The 14,961-nt window shown below is 43.1% G+C and overlaps 1 non-coding gene across 1 annotated transcript; it reads left to right on the top strand.

The window, feature by feature from the left end:
- The first annotated feature begins 14,060 nt into the window (after nt 1–14,060).
- Nucleotides 14,061–14,154, top strand: trnai-uau (transfer RNA isoleucine (anticodon UAU)). Its single transcript has 2 exons — nt 14,061–14,098; nt 14,119–14,154. It is a non-coding gene; the product is annotated as a tRNA-Ile (tRNA).
- Nucleotides 14,155–14,961: the final 807 nt, after the last annotated feature.

The raw sequence follows: 14,961 nt of genomic DNA, 5'->3' as shown, positions 1-14,961 counted from the left end.
TTGATCAGCATATCACCTTAAAAGGGATACGGAAACAGAATGAACAATAACAGAGAATTCTGTAAAACTCAACAGTCTTGCACATTCTGTGGATGAAGATCCCACGTTCACGTTCAGTCAGATGATCATTCCGATATTTTAGGAAAAATGTAAAGTTTACAGATTTTATCAACAAAAATAGCGCCTTGTAAAAAATAGGCAGGGAGGAAAGACAAAAGGGATTGTCTGTGATACAGTGGAGCTTAGGAATGATTGAATAATAAATGGCACAATGCGAAAAGGCAAAGTAGGCGGTAAGAGGGCAATAAAGTAACAAAGGATGGTCCAGAGGAGGAACAGTAGAACCATTACCAGACAATGGGACTGGTGCTTATGATCCGATAAGTTCGACCAAATGTTGTGGCCAGAAGACTGTAACATGCTTGAAATATCGGGTGTGAACGCCTTTTAATCTGACCAGACAGTTTGGCCACCGCGGACTGATTTCCTGTACGGTTTGAATTCGGCAGCCAAGGGACGAATTTAAAAGCCAGCTTCTCACATCTTTTCGGCGCGAGAGAAACAGGACGCATTCATCTTCAGGGCAGAGTATGCTTGACGATGAAGTGGAGATTGACGCTGAATCTATGCTTATCCCAATGGAGTTGAGCTCATGCATGGAGAAATGAAGATATCCTGATCAAGTATTGGCCGGAACCAAACACGGGTTTAGGTTGTCCAATGAGACACAGAGCCGAGTACATCTGAGATACGTTAACTTTACTCAGTTCGGTGAGTTTCACTTTGCTGCTGGGAAACTCCAGGATTTGGACGATGTGGGAACAACGGAACGAAATCACACGTTTCAATTTGAAATATGTCCGTTTTCTCACATGTGCACCGTCTCAGAAGTGGTTCTTTGACTAAAAGTTGACAGGGCTCGTCCGGGATTTGAAAACGGGACCTCTCGCATTTCAATTTTGCAAATCATACCCCTAGACCAACGAGCCTGAGACAGTAAGGCATTTTGCTCTCAGATTCTGACGGCAGTTTACTATTCGGCCCATCGTGCCTCTGATGACTCTCAAAGACCTATCGAATAAGTCCCCCTCTCCATTGTTCTGCTAATGTTTTCCCTTTGATGAATATATTATTAATTTGAGAAATTAATTTACCAAGGAGCTGCATCCTTGTCAGTAAAGGGTGAATTTGGCAATGAGGTTAAATGTGATTGACAAAAAAACCAGAGGGGTCAAATGTGTAACACAATAACGACGAGGGTGGGAGCACACTGGATTAGCAGGCCATCGCCTGAACCTCTCTGCCACCTCGTCTCCTATTTACAGCAAGGTCAGACAACCATCCCCTAATTTTTGCTTCGAAACAGAAATAATGTGCAAGAAAGTCTTCTTCACCGCCTGTTCTGCCCGTGCAACCAGATCGGCAGTGAGGAAAATATGCCATTAGCTTCTTAAAGCAAACAACCTTCCTTTACTTCAGGTGAGTCACTGTTCGAATTAGTTGGGCTTGAGGCAGAATCAAAATAAAGAATATAAAATTTCACACGGCGAGTAAGTTGACCGCGGCAAGATTCGTAGCTGCAATATTCTGATAACATCACAGTTACAATCGAAGTCAGACGCCTTCGTTGACGCAACATTTGTTGTTTTTGAAATTGAGAGGAAATTTGGGACAAGGTTTTTTCAAGGAATGGATGTAACATCGTGGTTACAATTGAAGTCAGTCGCCTTGTCCATTAGGCCATTGGCACACATTTGTTGTTTTTTATATTGAGTGCAAATTTGGGATAAGGGTTATTGCAAGGAGTGGATGTAGTAAAACATGAGCATATTCCGAGTAATGAATAGATTCGCTGCGATATGGATGCGCACGGGCACAGGAAATGTCAATGTAGTTTGAAACACAACAGTTTAACAATTCGGTCATCGCAGCTGAAATCACACTTCTTTTAAAACTATGCCGCATGATCCGAATTATGATAAAATACATATAAATGGGCAAATCAATGAGATATTAGATGATCAAAGAGCAGCATCCTTGTCAGTAAAATGTGAATTTGGCAATGAGGTTAAATGTGATTGACAAAAAAATCAGAGGGGTCAATTGTTTAACACAATAACGACGAGGGTGGAAGCATACTGGATTAGCAGTCCATCGCCTGAAACTCTCCGCCACCTCGTCTCCGACTTACAGCAATGTCAGACATCCATCCCTAATATTTGCATCCAAACAGAAATAATGTGCAAGAAGGTCTACTTCACCGCCTGTTCTGCCATTGCAAACAGATCGGCAGTGATGAAAATGTGCTATTAGCTTCTTAAATCAAAGAGCCTTCCTTTACTTCAGGTGAGTGACTGTACGAGATGGTTGGTTTTGAGGCAGAATAAAAATTTCACGCGACGAGTAAGTTGACCGAGGCAAGACTCGAAATGCAATCTTCTGAAATCATTGCGGTTACAATCGAAGTCAGAGGCCTTATCCATTAGGGAAAGCGGCCGCTGCTGTTAACGCAACATTTGTTGTTTATTATATTGAGAGCAAATTTGGGACAAGGGTTATATCAAGGAATGGATTTAGAAAAACATGAGCATATTTCGAGTAATGAATCGATGCGCTGCGATATGGATGCGGACGGGCACAGGCAACGTCAATGTAGCTTGAAACACAACAGTTTCACAATTCGGTCATCGCAGCTGAAATCACACTTCTTTTAAAACTATACAGAATGATCCGCCATTCTGAGAAAAAACGTCTTAAAAGGGCAATTTATGAACCGGAACTGACAACCGCCCCGTTTAAACAGACAACGAATGATCCGGGACTGCAAGTACATCCCTTTTTCAGATGTAGAATGACACTTGACTGACAGCAGTTCCCTTTTAAAAGAATAAAGTGGGATTTCTATCATTCCTGAAGGCAATTGTTCTGTCCGTGAGTGAGCGTGGGGCTCAGGAGCACGCCTGGTTGGGACAGTAGTTGAAGCCACAGATGATAGGCAGGCAGGAAGGAGGGAGGGAAATAAAACCAACGCAGACAAAAAGCCAATTTTCACGTTTTCACTTTCAGTCGGGTAATCATTCCGATGTTTTGGGGAAAAGTTAAAGATTACTGATTTTTTTCAACAAAAACAGCACCTGGAGAATATAGGCAACGAGAAACGACAAAATGGAGCGTCTGTGATACAGTGGATCGCAGGTGTGATTAAATAATAAATGGCACAACGGGAAACAGCAAAGTGGGTGGTTATCGGGGAATAAGGTAACAAAGGATCGTCCAGGAACGGTGTTAGTGGGAACAGCAGAACCATTATCAGACAATGGGAGCGGTCCTTATGATCCGACATGTTCCAGCTAATGTTGAGGCCAGAAGTCTATAAAATGCCTAAAATATAGGGAGTAAACTCCTTTTAATCAGACCAGGCAGCTTGGCCTCCCCAGATTGATTTCCTGTACGTTTGGACTTCAGCAGCCAAGGGACTAAATCCAAAGCCAGCTTCTCACATCTTTCCAGCGCTAGAGAAACAGGACGCACTCATATTCAGGGCAGAGTATGTTTCACCTTGAAGTTAAGATTGACGCTGAATGTATGCTTATCCCTGTGGAGGGGAGCTCATGCGTGCAGAAAGGAAGATCTACTGATCAAGTATTGGCCTTAATTAAACACGGGTTTAGATTGTCCAATGAGACACAGAGCCGAGTATATCTGAGATACTTTAATTTTACTCAGTGAGTAAAATTCACTTTGCTCCTGGGAATCTCTGGGATTGGGACGCCGTGGGAACAGCTGCGCGAAATCACACGTTTTCATTCGAAATATTTCTGTTTTCGTACATGTCGACCGGCTGTGAGAAGCGGATCTTTGACTAAAAGATGGCGGAGTTTGTCCGGGATTTGAATCTGTGACTTCTTGCATTTCAATTATGAAAAATCCCGAAGCAAGAATCCTCAACCGAGACCAACGAGCCACGTAGGTCTTAACCTCTGACGTTAGTTCACTATTCGGGCCATGCTGATGTGCTGTCTCTCAGAGACCTATCTAATTAGTCCCCATGACCATAGCCCTGCTTATGTTATCCCTTTGATCAATATATTATTAATTTGAAACATTACATGCCCAAAGTGCAGCATCCTTGTCACTAAATGTTGAATTTAGTCATGAGATTAAATATGATTGAAAAAATAACCGAAGGGGTTAATTGTTTTACCTCATTACGACGAGGATGGGATTCGAACCCCGCATGCACAACACACTGGATCAACAGATCATCGCCTGAAGTTCTCGGCCATCTCGTCTCCTATTAATAGCTACGTCAGCAATTATTTTTGCTGTTTTTTGCATTCAAACAGAAACAATGTTGAAGAAAGTCGACTTCACTGCTTGTTCTGCCCGTGCAACCAGATCGACAGTGAAAATGTGCCATTAGCTTTTTGAAGCATACAGTCTTTCTTTTCTTCAGGTGAGTGATTGTACGAGATGGCTGGTTTTGCGGCAGACCGACAACAAAGAATATCACATTGCACACAGTGAGTTAATTTACGGCGGCAAGACACGAACCTGCAAATTTCTGAAAATGTTGCGGTTACAATCGAAGTCAGACGCCTTAACCATTACGCAACGCGGCTGATGCCATAAGGAAAAAAATTGTTGTTGTTTATATTAGGAGCAATTTCGGGGCAAAAGCTGTGCCAAGGAGTGGGTTTTGGAAAAGGTGATCATATTTCAAGTAAATGAACAGATGCGCTGCGATCTGGGTGCGCACCTTAGCTGGGCTTGAAACTTGGAACACAAAGCTTAATAATTCGATAATCACAGCTGAAATCACACTCCTTTTCAAAATATACATGGTGATCCGGGACTATGAGAAAATCTGTCTTAAAGGGAAATGTTATGAACCGGAACTGACAACCATCCCTTTTAAACAGACACAGAATAATCCGGGACTGCAAGCACATCCCTTTTTACACAGACGCAGAATGACGCTTGACTGACAGCAGTTCCCTTTTATAAAGAATAAAGTGAGATTTCTATCATCCCTGAAGGCAATTGTGCACTGAGTGAGCGTGGGGCTCAGGACCACGCGGGACTGGGACGGTGATTGAAACCCCAGGTGATCGACAGACAGGAAGGAGGGAGGGAAATAAAACCAACCCAGACAAAAAGCCAATTTAATAAAATGTATATACTTAATTTTGTAAGGAATGTATACATGTTAAATTTATTAAACAAAAATTGAATATGATTTGTTTTCATTAAATATATCACCAATTAATCATGTATTTATTTTTTGATTGAACGATGGGATAAGGGTGTGCATGCAGTAAATAACAACAGACACAGTCAGCCCATGGTGGTAGACAAGCCACGAGGGAAGATGTGGGATGTAATGGTGATCTTTTAAAGTGACGTGTGTCTGTCTGCTGTTTTTCAGATATGCAATGTCAGGATCCGACAGCAGCTGCTTGTGCTGTGAAAGTGGACAAAAGCAATAGAGCCCAGTGCAGGCAGATCAGAAAAAGCACATTTATTGTGAAAATTAAAAAGCGGGGTGGTATACATTGGACATAACTATACACTCACACACACACACATACACACACGCGTATATACTTATAAATATTTATGTAAATATATATATCTATATATAAACAAAGTCAGTCAGTCATGTCTTGACTTGTCTTGTCCTGTTTTGATTTGACTTGAATTTGAAAATAAGGTGGTTGAACTCATCATGTCACAAAGCCCACACGCAAATCCTGGCTGGAATCCGCATGTTTCTAACTTGTGTTTTTTACATTTTTACAGATGTGGAATGGGAAATTCCTTCAGCAGATTCTTCTCCCGTAAGATATTACGCGAAGGAGTGTTCAAGCTAATCGGCATGGCTTCAAATTCCATGTAATGCCTTTTTTCACACATGTTATGAAATGCCAAGCACGATCGCACAACACGTTTGCACTCTCTCCCTCTCTCTCTTACACAAACTCACAAACAAACTTAAATTCCTACACCCTCCAAAGACAGTTTTTGAATTTTGAAATTTGAAATCTGGAATAGACAGCACATCCCTTTTAAACAGGCACATAATGATCCGGGACTGATAGCATATCCCTTTTAAACAGACACATAAATTTGCGGGACTGAATGCAAATCCCTGTGAAGCAGATATAGAATGTTCTTGAACTGAGAGATCTTTTATTTTAAACCGGCCCAGAATGACCCGGGACTGAAAGCAAATCCTTTGATTTCAGACACAGATTGATCCTGGACTGACAGCAAATCGGTTTAGACAGACACAAACTGATCCGTGACCTCTCGCATTTCCACTGTGAAAATCACAAAGAGAGATTCATAGCCCTCGACCAACGAGCAGTCGACAGTAAAGTGCGTAACCCTTTCTATATTAAAGCGGCATATTCTGACGGTAGTGAAGAAAGCTATTCGGCCCAATGTGGCTGTGCTGTGTCTCTGAGAGAGCGATCAGATTAGTCCCCCTCTCCATAGTCCTGCGAATAAGAATGTAATAATGTAAATTTTACCTTTGATGAATATATTGGGCCTGAAGTCATTGTGCTAGGCTTCCCCCAGACGCTCGGCTGCAAATAGTGACAACGTTTCACACCTAACTTTTGCTCCTGCACACTCCGCACCTGAGGCCTTCTCTTCGCGCGCTTCGCAGCGCATTCACGTCTTGCAGCTGCGGAGGGAGAAGCTGGATTCACGTGGCTCTGGATAGCCAATGAAGGTACATTATTATCATTCGTAATAATAGCATCTCCGTTAGTGGGGATTCTCAGTATTATGAATGAAAACGCCCCCATCACCCAAACACACATAAAATGTAAAAAAAAAAAAATAGTCACGTATTTAATATTAATTTAAATTAAAGTTAACAAATTTATAGAAAAAAATATATTATTCGGATTTTTTCTAAAGTTTGATATTTAGGGTTTAAAATAAACCTTCCTTAGTGGACAGAGTTTTTAAACATAAAAATGTTGTTACGTTTTATTTCAATATGTTTTTTTTATATTTTTTACATGATTTAAAACTCTTACGCTGAAAAAAGTAGGCTATGAACCTGCTTTTCCCAGGCCCAAGCAATTTAAGGACATTAGCTGGGCAATTGATGGACGAATGGCACATAATCACGCGAATGTCCTTCTCCTGAAGAAGCGTTGGGACTGTCAAGCAAGAATTTGACATTGGAAAACCTGGTTTTCAGTGCATGCGCCTCGCACCCAATAAAAGGGCTTTTGTGGGTCATTGCCGCTTGCGTACGTACTCCGTACAGACCCAGTGAGGCCGTAATTACAGGCCCTATATTTATTTGAGACATGACATGACCAAAGTACAGCATCCTTGAAAGTAAAAGGCAAATTTGGCCATGATGTTTTATGTGATTGACAAAAAAACAAGTGGCTTCAAACGTTTTATACAATAAGGACGATTATGGGATTCGGAGCCACGCATGCAGATCACAATGGATTAGCACTTATTCGCCTTAAACTCTGGGCCAGCTCCTCTCCCGTTTGAAACAACGCTAGGCATTCAATTGCCTACTTTTTGCATCCAAACAGAAATATTCTGCAAGAATGTCCAATTCACCGCTTGTCCTGCCTATGCAAGCAGATCGACAATGTTAAAAATGTGCCATCAGCTTCTTAAAGCAAATGGCTTTCATTACTTCAGGTGGTGTATACACACGTGGAATTAAATGCACCAGATACAGCAGAAGTAGGAGTTTCTGAAACAGCGGAGTTAGGATATTCATAAAAAGAATGAATTGGGATGGGGCAGCAGATACAGTGGAACTAGGATCTCCGGAAACAAGGAAATTAGGACCTCCAGAAACATCAGTATTGGTTGATCTCCAGAAACAACTGAATGAGAGTGCCCTAGAATGACAGGAAATAGGATCAAGAAACATTTGAATTAGGATCTCCAGAAACACGAATAATTAGGAACAACAGAAAAAGTGGAATTCGGACCTCCAAGTTCGGGGGAATTAGGAGACCGTAACAGAAACCTGAAAATTAGTAGAGAGCTCCATAAACAGAGACATTACGATACAGCTACAGTTACAATGAAATTCTTAGATCCAAATACTGGGAAGTTAGGAGAGGGCATCATAATCAGGGAAAGTAGGAGGGCCATAAATAGGTTAATTAAGAATAGGAAAATTAAGAGCTCCAGCACTTTACCTTATAAAGCAGGGGAATTAGGAGCAGCAGAAAAGGAGAGTTAGCAGTTAAAGAAAGAGTTGAATTAGGATCACCTGATATAGGGGAATAATGAGCTCCAGTAACAGGGGCATTATTTACTCCAAAACATGGGACAAAAATACTACTGAAACATTAGAACAAGGAGCGACAGAAACAGTATAATTTGAGCGCCAGAAAGAGGATAATCTGGATTTCCTGACACAGGGAAATGAGGAGCACCTGAAACTGGAGAATTAGAAGCTGCTGAAATAGAGAAATGAGGTGTGCAAGAAAATGGAGAATTCGGAGCTCCAGAAACATAGGGATAAGGAGCTCCTGAATCAGAGGGATAAGGAGCTCCAGAAACAGCTGAATTAGGAGCTCCAGAAACAGAGGGATGAGGAGCTCCTGAAACAGAGGAATTAGGAGCTATTGAAACATGAGGAATTCAGAGCTCCGGGTACATGGAAATAAGGAGTTTCAGAAACAGGGGCATTTTGTGTTCAAAAGACAGGGAAATTATGACCACCAAAAACAGGGGGATTTGGAGAGATTTCAGTACTTGCACCGCTAAATATCATTCTCAGGCACAGTTTCTCAGTATAATATACTCTGATCCATCTTTCTTAGGTTCAATATGAAATAATTTGCACTTCGTCACTGGGACCTATATCTGCATAGTTATTTTCACAAGCACTTAATAAGCGTCTCTTTGCAACATTATGTTCCACGACACTATTTATAGTGCCAGTTACATTTCTATTCACTAAAATTGGACGAGACCGGGACTGAAAAGAGTCTCCCCGTTTGTTTTTCTTTCTCTTTCTCCTCATGTCTGCCTTTCTTTCTGTCTCCCCATCTGTTTCCAAAACTCTCTTGCCCATCCTATCACTCCGCGGTCTTTCTCGCCACTTGTGTAACCTCCGTCTGTCTTTCTCTGTGCCCCTCCCGCCTTTCTCTTCGTCTGACTCCCACTGTCTTTTACTTTCCTCTGCTGTTATCTCTATTTCTGTCTCCCCATCTGTGCCCATCAGTCTCTCCCCCTCCATCCCTCTGTCTCTGTCTCTCGAGTCTGTCCCTTGCACTTCTCGGTCCGTCTGGCCCCGCAGTCTGTCAACCGGTCTCTCTCACAGTCTGTCTCTGTCGTCACCTCCCTGTCTCCCTCCTGTTTAAGTCCCCCGTTTGTCACCCTCTCTGTCTCCCCTGCCTGGCTCTCTCTCTCCCAAACTTTTCTGTGTCTGTCTGATTCGTCTGTTCTATATCTGTCTTCCTCGTTTCCATCAGGTGTATCTCTCTCCCCTTCTACATCCTCCCGTTTGTCTACCACCATCAGCCTCACCCACTCTGTCTCCTTCTTTTACATTTCCAGTCGGTTATCTCCACCACACGGTCTATCGCTCTCTCTCTATCACCTCCTGTAGGTCACTCTCTCCCTCTGCCCCCACTCCCCGCCATCCCCACCGCCCCTCTCTATCTCCTTCCTATCTCTCACTTGTCTTTCTCTCGCTCTCTCTGCCGCCCCTCTGGCTCACCAGTTTTCCTGTTCCCGTCGAGCACCGTCTCAGCTTATGTCTTTGTAATATATCATCTATCTACCGCAGCCTGTCGCAATGCACCATTCTTCCAGTCAATCTCTATCCCACCACACCCAATTTGTTGCTCCCTCTCTCTTTCTCTCTCCCCAAGCTCTTTTTCTTTGTCTACCACGACGTTTTCTCCCTGTCTTTCCGGGTCTGTTTTCTGCCCATTTCTCTCCTGCGTCTGTCCCACTCTAACCCTCCGCACGTGTATTCACTTCTGTCTATCCACAGCTGTATCCCCAACTCTCATTCTCGCTGTCACCCCAAATGTTTATCTCTCTTTACTTCGCCGATCTGTCTATCTGACTCCGCCTTCTGGTTCTCTCCCTCTTTCTCTCCATGTCTGCCTCCCTGCTGTCTCTTCATCTCTCTCACTCTGTTTGACCAATCGATTATCCCGCCGTCTGCGTCTGTCTCTATTTCACTCTCTGTCGGCCTCTTTCCCTGTCTCCCATGTTTTAAAAAAAATTAATTCAGAAATGTGGGCGTAGCTACCAAGGCCTTCCTTCCTTTATTGCCCTTCTGAAACTACGCCGGAGAAGGTGGTGCAGAGCTGAGTATTTGGAACCGCTGCATTCCGTGTCGTGAAGAGACTCCCGCAGTGCCGATTTTGTCGCTGCAGTTTGCTTCAACTGAGTGTCTCGCTGGGTCATTGTGGAGGGCATTGAAGTGTCAACCACATTGCTCTGCGTCTGGAATCATGTAAAGCCCAGACCAGGAAAGGACGGCATATTTCATCGCCGAAAGGACATTAGTGAACCAGATGGATTATTATGACAATCCAGTATTGTCATGGTCATTTCTGATACTAGCTCTTCAAATCTAGATTCATGTAATTAACTCAATTTAAATTCTTCAGCTGCCGTGGCAGGATTTGAACTTACATTCGGCGATCTTTAGACCAGTTCTCTGGATTAGTAGTTCAGTAACATTCCCAATCTGCTACCGTATGGTTTCTCTCTCTCTCTCTCTCGGTGTTTTCCCGGTCTGTCTCCTCCTTCTTTCTCCCCCACATGCCTCTCTCTGTCTTGCCATCTGTCTTTTTCCACCGCATTTTTCCATCACTCTATCTCACTCCCCACCCTCCTACCCGTGTCTGTCTCTCGGTCTGATCCGCCGTATATCTCTCTCATTCTGCCTCCTCGTATGTCTTTCTGTTCCTGTCTCTCCTGTATGCCTCTCTCTCTGTCTATATCTCCTCATCTGACTGCCGTTGCTGTCTGCCCCATCTGTATCTCTCGCCGTTTTGCCCAGTTTGCCCCGATTGTTTCACCACACTCTCTATTTATCTGTCTCTTACACGTCTGTCACACCCCCTCTCTCTCACTCTCACTGCCTCACCCCAACTTTTGTCTCTCTCTCTTTATCTCTATCTCAGCCCAGTGTGTTATCTTTCTGGCTAACCCCCTTCTGCCTCCCCTGTCTGTCAATTACTGTCCCCTTCCACCATTCAACCTTGTCTGCCCCTGTCTGTCGCTCTCTATCTGCCCTCCGTCAGTCTTCCCTTTCTGCCTCCCCTGTCTGTCACGCACTTCCCCCTTCCATCATTCTCCACGGTCTGCCTCCTCCCTTCTGACTTCCACGTCTCCCTCTCTCTTTGTCACCCATCATATCTCCCACCCACCCAGTTTGTCTCCATCCGTTTCTCTCCCTGTCAATCAGTTTTGCCGCCCCTCCCCCCTCAGTATTGTCGCATTCTATAACCCCCCCATAATTAACTCAATCTGTCTCCCCTCCCCCTAGTCTGTCGCTCTCTCTCTCTCTCTCTTTCAAAATCTGTCTGTCTTGCTTTCTGTCTCTCCGGACTGTCTCCTCTCAATCACAACCCCCTGTCTGTCTCTCTCTTTCTGTGACATGCACATAACTGTCTTCCCCTGCCTATCTATCTCTCTGTCACCCTTACCAGGCGTAAGATTTTGAAGGAGATCTTCTAGGCAAGAGTTGGGAAAATAGCGCAAATCTCCGACCGCAATGACCCTTCTCTCGGGGATGCGTTGGATCTGTCAAAAGCCATTTTGATTGTCCCAGTGCCAGTTTTCGGCGCATGCACATCGCGCTCTGAGAAGCGCACTTGAGGGGCTTCGACGGGTGCGTGCTGACATCATACTTGCTCTTAGAGACCGCAATTGTTGGAAGTTTGGCAGGCTCTCTGTTGCCAAGTATTTCCCTCAGTCTGAAACAGAACGTGACAAGTTGTCAATGGCGATAGCAATAATTATTCATCTTTCACAGAATGTTATGTAATTAATTTAATAAGCTTCATTTTAATTTAATAAATCCCGGAATATGCATCGAACCTGTGCCGACGAGGAGAGAGCGCTGCATCCTAACCACTAGGTGGCGGTCACAGGAATGAGTAAACGTTGATGTCGTGAACTCGTGAACCAGTCAGACGGCATCTGTGAGAATATTTAAAGGGAGAATGTTCAAAGTAAACTGGTCGCGACAGCAATGAACTGCAATTAAAAAAAACAGCCAAAACCTGTCTTTTTCCCCGGCAGACATGGCGGAAATTAAACGGTGGAAGTTAACCGTTTTGAAGATTGAATGTCTTTTGGAACTGGCTCGTTTTATTAATTGTAAAACTTATGATTTATCTTAAAGACTTGGATATTTCATTGCAGTCCTCTGCTATTGCGACTTTACCAGAACAACAACAACAATTTAGCTCCCAGATTAATGCGTGGTAGCCGGATTGGTTTCAATACCCACAAACTGGCGCTTGGGGATTACAATATCGGAACGTATCTGGATTCCATTGTTGACGCCTCACGTCAATGACATTTAATCACAACTCCGTCATCAGAAATATTTCCAGAGATGCTGCCTGACTGGCTGAGTATATCCAACATTTCCTGATTTCATTTCAGGCTTACAGGATTCGCAGTACTTTGCTTTTGAAACTAAAAAGTAAGATAAGTTGACGTCATTGGCGATTCGAAAGTCAGTACCTTTCTGCAACGACAAACGTGAGTAATGCGTGGTGTGTATCCTCCCTTCTGCCAGGTAAAGAACATCACTGAGTGGTTGCAGAACATTTTGAGGGGCGAAGGGGAGCAGCATAAGCCGTGATCTATGTGGTAACCAATGACATAAGGAAACAAGGGGATGAGTTCCTTCAATCAGAGTTTCAGGTCCAATTGAGGAAATTAATGAGCTGGACCACAAAGGTATTCTATGGATTATTCCCAGTGCCCCGCGCTATTGAGTTTAGAAATAGCAACGTATGTCTGGATAAATGGTGCACGAGTTTGGGCTACAGAATCCGGGGCATTGGGACCAGTTCTGGCGCAGGAGGGACCTGTTACAGTAGATCGGGTAGTACATCAACAGAGCTTGGACCAATGTCCTCGCGGGAAGTTTAACAACTGGGGCGGGTGAGCCGTTGAACTAATTTGGCAGTGGATTTGTGTACCAGGATGAAACATCTGTAGATGTTGTAATTATGCCTTTATACACAAGTCCAGATGATTATTATATATCAACTATAGCAGTGAACGTGGCCTCAGACAGCGCATTTCAGCCCATCCTTGGGAAACGATATACCACGGCACTGCCAAACCTTCTCCGACACCGAGCACAAGCAGAGGAAACACAGGCACAGTAAAATTTGCTGAGGACCGTAGAGAGTAAAATGTTCTTTGATCAGTGATAGCTCTAAATATATTTTGGTGTCTCTGTGTTAAGTTGCAATATGTTCTGTGGGATATAAATATATTTTGTATATCTGTGTTCGTGTTTATGTATTTGAATGCAACAAAGTTATTTATAATATTATTGTGGAGCATCTATGTTTGTTATAAATGTATTTTCTGTGTATACCTTTGTATCTATGCTAATTGTAAACACCTCGCAAATAAACGTAAATACAATTATAAGCACAGAGATACTTAGAGATAAATTCATAACGAAAACAGACATAAACACAAATAGATTTATAATAACACATATATGAACACATATAATTTGATTATCAATGTTCCACACAATTTAATTTACAACTCACAGATAGATGCACAAAAATATTTATAAAGTTCCCGCACAGCCATCCAAATTCATTACAAATAACAAAACATTACACAAATAATAAAACACGTCTATGGTGAAAATCTATGGAGACTCAATAACTGAAGGCTTCTTGCAGAGAGCCGGCATCGACACGATGGGATGAAAAGTTTCCTTCTGTGTTGAATGATTCGATGATTCATTGTCTTCCTCCTTGTTAGACAGGTGGAACAGGCAGCTGTATGATGGGAACACAAAGACCACATGACATGCAGCTCTAGTGGCGCAATCGGTTAGCGCGCGGTACTTATGTGACAGTCCAGGTTTGGGAAATGCCGAGGTTGTGATTTCGAGCCTCACCTGGAGCAGCCGATGCTTTTGCATGTGATGTTTGCACTTTTCAGAGTCTGAGGCCGTTTTCTGTTCATCCATCTCTCTTGTCGATTCCGCCATTTCCCACGGTGCTGTCTGTCTCGCTGTCTCGCTGCGGTTATTCCTGTGTCAATCTGTGGGTTATTTCTTATTGAATACCCGTGCCTGTTCCCCACATGAAACAAATGAGGGGATCAAACAATTCCTCATCTGGCACTAGGGAGCAAATGAACCAAAATTTATAAGACGATAAAGTTTATTATAAGTATAACATTCCCTCTTGAGTGATATAGGTTCAATTCTGTACAAAACCAAGCTATGATCACAACGTGTTTCCAATAAGCCACCTTTGACTGTATTGTCGCAAGCGCTACCATTGTAGCTCAAGGAGATTCATAATTAATAAGCGTAGAAATCAAGCAATGAAACGGTAGAGATGGTTCTGAGAATGTGGAATGCCCTCGCCCAGACCAACATTTAAAACAAGGTTTAAAAACTGGCAGCGTGCAGGAGGAAGGGAAGAGAGGAAAGTGAGCCACAGAAAAGCCACGGGAGTTTCGGAAACTCAGGGCGTTTTTCTCTGACCACAGCATAGTTGCGCATGGCACGGATATTGTTGCTGTTAAATATGAATAAAATGCAACGTTTGTTTGCAGCTGTTTCTGTTTCTGTCCCTTTTAACTAATTCTTAATTTCATTTGCCTGCGATGATTCCATAAATCTTCGTATCCTTGCCGAACAAATATCGATCAATGTGAAACTTGAAAATGTTAATTGCCCCAAACCTCGATAGATTTTTAGGG

This window comes from Pristiophorus japonicus, unplaced genomic scaffold (genome assembly GCF_044704955.1).
Source record: "Pristiophorus japonicus isolate sPriJap1 unplaced genomic scaffold, sPriJap1.hap1 HAP1_SCAFFOLD_70, whole genome shotgun sequence".
NCBI classification, from domain to species: Eukaryota; Metazoa; Chordata; class Chondrichthyes; family Pristiophoridae; genus Pristiophorus; species Pristiophorus japonicus.
Note: the sequence above shows the minus strand (reverse complement) of the source record. Positions and strands in the feature narration are given on the sequence as shown.